This window comes from Canis lupus, chromosome 19 (genome assembly GCF_003254725.2).
Source record: "Canis lupus dingo isolate Sandy chromosome 19, ASM325472v2, whole genome shotgun sequence".
Classification (NCBI taxonomy): domain Eukaryota; kingdom Metazoa; phylum Chordata; class Mammalia; order Carnivora; family Canidae; genus Canis; species Canis lupus.
Genome location: NC_064261.1, coordinates 52,085,586 through 52,092,000, shown reverse-complemented (window position 1 = coordinate 52,092,000; position 6,415 = coordinate 52,085,586).

Here is a 6,415-nt window from a genome sequence, read left to right as displayed (position 1 = left end):
TTCAGGTGGGAATCAACAGCCTGCTTAGCTAAATGTAGGTGATGCCAGAAGATGGCTAAAGATAAAGCTGAACATGCAAAGCAGGTGGAGCAATAAAAGTTGGGGCATAAAAATTAGGTTGAATCCCAGATTTTTGTTGAAAATGTAGGCTTGATAAATTTCTCCCCTAAATTCTAACTAAATTATTCTCTTTTATTCAGGCAAGAGAAAGGGCATAAACACAAGAGGGAGTGCAGAGATCTCCCAAAGCAATAGAGAAAAATGTTTCAGTGATCATTTGCTATGCATGTCATTTCCCTGGGAACTCAGAAATATCAATAAAAATTAAAATAGAGAAGAAATATACCTAATCCAAGATTTTATTGATTTTTAAAAGACAAAAGCTTCTTTAAGCAATTAACATGCATCACTGATGCCACCAAACATCATCAAACCATGTAAGAGGAAGCTTAGAGTAATACAATCACTGATACTCCTGTGGGCTGGTAAAGTGGCTGCTGTGCTCAAATGACAGGGCACTGGGTCTTCAGGGTGTCCAAGGGATATTCCCACCGCAATCCATCAGCAGACTGGCAAGTGTTCTTAGTGACAGGAACACACAGCCCAGGAATACAGTCCTACCCTCGCTTGTGGCTCACAGCACCTCAGCGCAGGGCTGCTCTCCTGGCTCCCTCTAATGGCCCCAAATACCAATTAAGCAGCTTCATCATCTCTGTATCTATATTGGAACATAGGTATCAAGTTTGAATGCCTGATGAGACTAATTAAGTGCTTTGCAGGAGTGTGAGGTAATCAGTCCTGGAAGGGAAGGGGGAGAAAGGCAATGCCCAGAAGTGGATCTGACATGGTTCCTGTCCCTGTTGAAGTTTCATAAGATCACAGCCGAAAGAACATTCTACCATAAATTGAAAGGCTCTGCATTAACAGCAGGAAACAAAAACCCATTTCACAACTCATCCCCTACTAATGCAGCACACCCACCGCAAATCCTCAAGTCGTCGCGTTGTCCTATATCGCCACCTAACGTCCACAGGCAAGTGCATGCTAACACTAGCTGAGCCCAAAAAGTGACATTTTTTCTGCAAAGCCCTTCCAAGGGCTTCCAGGTAGACCTAGCTGTTCACGTCAGGATTCCTAGTGTGATTCCTCACTCTACTCCAGGGCATACCGGTGAAAATGTAATAATGAATTTATTTTATGAGAGTTAAAATCCCATTCTGTGGATTGCCCTCAAGTGCTTTGAAACTGCAAACTCTGTAAACTGCTCCCCGGGATGACTTTTTCCTTTTCTCTCTCTCTCTCTTTTTTAGAGGAGGGGGGCAGGCAGAGGGAGAGGAAAAATCCCAAGCAGTCTCCCTGTCCAGTGCGGAGCCCCACGCCGGGCTTGACCTGAGATCATGACCTGAGCCAAAAATCCAGAGTCAGGTGCTTAACCAACTGAGCCACCCAGACACCCCAGGATGACTCTTGACCCTCAGCATACATCTGACTCCCCACTTTTCCTTCTCACTATCTTCTATTATTGGAGTATGGATCCCGTCTACAGAGTGCATACACTTTGCCGCATGAGATATAACTGGGAAGAGAGGGCTGTTTTAGAAATGCACCCAAATTGTTCATAACACCAGCATTTGATTGGCTTTACAATTGGTTCATTTTGTAGATTCACCCTTTCCCTCCTTCAACCACACAGTGGGAAAGAGAAAGAGATGTTTTTTTAAGATTTTATTTATTTATTTATGAGAGACACAGAGAGAGAGAGAGAGGCAGAGACACAGGCAGAGGGAGAAGCAGGCTCCACGCAGGGAGCCCAACGTGGGCCTTGATCCCCGGTCTCCAGGGTCACGCCCCGGGCCAAAGGCAGGTGCTAAACCGCTGACCCACCCAGGGATCCCCGAGAAAGAGATGTTAATGAATAATCAAAACTCAACAGAATATGACAAAAATAATTCCAAGGATTAATTACTTCAGAGACCCCATCTCCTTCCAAGCAATCTTTAGAGTATAAGCCCAAGCAAGCCATTTCTAGACAGGAAGTGTGACAAAATTCCAAAGATACAAGCTATTAGATGGCAATAAATTCTCTCAAAGCATTACTGTCTGAGTCAGGCCTCTTCTGTACCAGGCAAAATAGAAGATGTGAGCAATTAGATGAGTGTAGACATATGAAAACGGGACAGCTTTCTCAGTTTGCTTTGGAGTTAGATGTGCCGGATTGCCATGTAAAATTTAGGGCATACTTACACTAAAAAAATTACTCATTGTTTATCTGAAACTCAAATTCACCTGAGTGTCGTGTATTTTATCAGGCAACTCTACTTGAAATGGAATAAAAGACCTTGTTGGAGAAAATGACTAGGCTCCTAGCAGAAATGGAGTCACTTTTATGAAAATGGTGTCTTGGTGGGGTCCAGAGACCAGTATCAAAACAAGGGCCCGACATTGTAAGCATTCAAATAATACTCTGCATTTATTTAAAACTTCAATATTTCATATTTGTTATCTGGATTCTCCTAATGACAACCGTTATGTGGATATTTTTATGCCTGTCTCAAGGCTCACAGATATTAAGGATTTGTCATGGTGATCCACATGAAACTGTAGGAAAAAGAACTTGAATCCAAATCTCCCAGTATGGTACAACGTCCACAGATAAAATGTTCGTGTGGACCCCACAAGGACTTTTAATTGACATAAGGCCAGGAAAATGACGATATTCTGAGTCACTGAGCCGTCTTACATACTTTCAGACAATAGAGTCCAGTTTGATTTTTTAAAGCACAGAACATTCCCTATATTTCCCCAAGTACAGTGAGACATCATTCTTCTAAGGTAGGTTTATTCACACGCACCCAACTACTACCCTTTGTAAGCCATTTCGATGTCCTCGAGACTTTTGATAAAATCCAAATTTGTTTAATTCAGAGTTCACTTTCCCTAGATCTTTATATTTGAAATTTAGAAAATGTTCTTGTAATCTCTTTTGCTGTTATGGCTCAGGTTTGTGTTTAAATTGTGGAGTAGTGACACCTGGTGTTCAAAGTATGTGTTACATGTTTCCCTGACAGTTTCTCTTTCATTTACTGATTTTTAAAGCTTCTTTTTTTTTTTTTTTTTTTTTTTAGATTTTATTTATTTATTATTGAGAGACAGAGAGAGAGAGGCAGAGACACAGGCAGAGGGAGGAGCAGGCTCCATGCAGGGAGCCCGACGTGGGACTCGATCTGGGGATCCCAGGATCAGGCCCTGGGCTGAAGGCAGGCACTAAACGGCTGAGCCACCCGGGCTGCCCTATCTTTTATTTATAAAAAAATAAAAAAAATATTTATTTTTTTGTGGTGGTGTGCTGCATTAGTAAGGGATGGGTTGTGAAATGGGTTTTTGTCTCCAGCTGCTAATGCAGAGCCTTTCAATTTACGGTAAAGTTATTTTCAATTTAGGTTCCTCAAATTCTAGTTCTTATAAAAATTTCCTGAAGAATTTCTGAAAATGCAGCCTCCTAAACCCTTCATAGATTCTGATTATCTACAACTGGAGTAATGTACATGATGCAAGCCCCACTGCTACCATCCCTTTCTTCCTCCCGGTCAATCTCACGTAAGAGAACATTATTGTATCGCCCCAACAAGCACTGTGCAAATATATGGAAACCAGAGCTACAAGTATGAAGTTCAGAGGAGTTCAATGATGACAATAATGCTGATAATGATAATAAAGATGATCTCAGATGACATTTATTGCACACTAAGTACTGTGTACCACGCTAAATCCTTTACATGGATTATCTCATATAATCTTCTAAATATATCTATAAAGTAGATAATATCTGGGGCACCTGGGAGGCTCCGTCAATTAAGTATCTGACTCTTGATCTCAGCTCAGGGTCCTGAGATCAAGCCCCACATCGGGTTCCACACTCAGCACAGTCTGCTTGTCCCTCTCCCAGCTCGTATGCGCTCCCTAGCTCGCTCTCTCCCTCTCTAAAAAATAAATAAAATCTTTGTTAAAAAAGTAGATAAAATCATGGTCTCCATTGTAATGAGAAAGAGGCAGAGAGATGAGCAGATAGGTAATTGTTATTTCTAATATCACAAGTAAAGTCCACTGATTGTATGAATCACGTTCAAACTGAAAATAAGGGCAGCAATAGATGGCTAGAACACATACGGTGTTTCCAGGAAAAGTTTGAGTTTTCTAGAAATGGCTATATATATATATATATATATGCCTATCTTAATGTATCAAATACTAAAAAGATATTGCATCACTGTCATAAGGAACTTAAAAGTTGTGATAATAGTCAAGCTCTGTGACAGAGTCCAATAATAAAAACCAAGTGTTCACAGATTTTTACTTTCATCCACACCCTTCTTACATTTCTATTATCATTTTGCATGTTGTTTTCTTGCAACAACAACATGCAGAGTTGTTAGTAATAGTTCCATGCAGAGTTTATTAAAATAACACAAAATATTGTCTTCAAACTTCTACTGTGCTTTAGATATGCTTGGTTGAGCAGAAAATAGTCCATCTTGTCTTTTGGTTTTATAATCCTACTACCTTTACAGAAAGAATTAGCTACGATGCAACAGTCTTTCCAAACTGAGCACTTAGCCATTACTAGATGTTCCTTCGTTCCTTTGGTTGCATTAGTATGCGTCTTTTTGTTACTCAGAATCAGCGTGTTCTAGAATCAAAAGGAAGGCATAGATTTACCAAAAAACATCAATGCACGCAGCTGAATGCGTGAGATGAGAAAGAAAACCCCCAAGGATGTGATATACTGGCTGGCCTCTGAATAGTCTCGTAATCTGGTGAACGGATCCATTTCTACAGTTTTGCCGAGGTCCTGGCTTATCTGAAGCAGCAGCACAATCTGAGAGAGAGTGAAAGGGAGAAGCAGGCAGGAGTGAACCGAAGTAAGCGGAGAGACAGCTACTCACCCCTTCGTCTTCCGCGCTGTATTGTTGTGGAAGGCATAGGGGTTTCGGAGCCAGACAAATCCCGGGTTTGATCCCATAGTCACCACTGCAGGTAGTTGTATGGCAGCAGGCAGTTTGGGCCCGAGGGTCAGTGTCTCCCCTCACGCAGTACAGACCCTACTCCTCTCCCAGCCCAGGTGTTGGGTAGCTAGATGCCAGGAGCTACGCAGCCTGGAAAGCAGCAGCGGCTACCGGCAGCTGGTTATTAACGATCCACACTTCGGCATCTACTCAGCAAACATGTACTGGTCCCCCCACCCCCACCGCCCCCCGGCTCTGTGGCAGGAATATAGTAAAGTGCTGGGGATGCAGTGAACAAGCAGATGAAGCCTCTGTCCTCGGGAAGTTTGTTTCACCCTCGGAGTATCTACTTATCAAAATTCCACCCCCCGTACCCTACTCCACTGAAATTCCTCTGGCAGTCACGGCCACTGGATTTATCAAATAAAATGAACCTCGCTAAGATCTTTCTGTAGCACCTAATAATATGAGCAACGGCCATCATTCCTGACATCTAACACTCCTGATTTCCTTCTCCTTTCTGAAACCTGCCAGTCTTGTTGCTAGGTTTTCTTCTGTTACCCCTCTAATTAGTGTTTCCTGGTATCCTGACTTTGCCCTTTTACTTTTACACTCTACACTAGTATGTCCTGGACTAACGGAGCCACGAACTCCTTTAACAATCTGAAGCTATGCACCCTCTCCCTATGGGGGAAAAATAATGAATCTACTTACAAATATACAAAAATCTGCATAAGAGTTTCACTGATCTTTCTCCCTTCCCATAAAGCCCATCATTGAACTTTAGGTTAAGGGGTTCCCATGGTGTTCATTACTACCCATATGCCAATGACTCTCAAATCTCGGTCTCCTGTACAAACCACTTTCTTGAGCAATAGGCCTACTTTCAGATGACTTATTGGCAAGTCCACCTGAACTCCACATAGGCGTCTTCAAGCCAAAGATGGCCATCTTTCTCCAAACACCTGTTCTGCTTCTGGAGAACGTGAAGTGTGGAAAAGAGAACACTATTTTCGAACCTAACAGAGATTTGTATTTTTTTTAAGATTTTATTTATTTATTCGTTTTTGGTTTTGTTTTAATTTTTATTTATTTATGATAGTCACACAGAGAGAGAGCGAGAGAGGCAGAGACACAGGCAGAGGGAGAAGCAGGCTCCACGCAGGGAGCCTGATGCGGGACTCGATCCTGGGTCTCCAGGATCAAATCCTGGGCCAAAGGCAGGCGCTCAACCGCTGAGCCACCCAGGGATCCCCCCCCACCCGATTTTATTTATTTATTTATTTATTCATTCATTCATTCATTCATTCATGACAGACAGACATACACACACAGACACAGGCAGAGGGAGAAGCAGGCTCGCTGTGGGGGGCCTGATGCGGGACTCGATCCCGGATCCCGAGCCGCCCAGG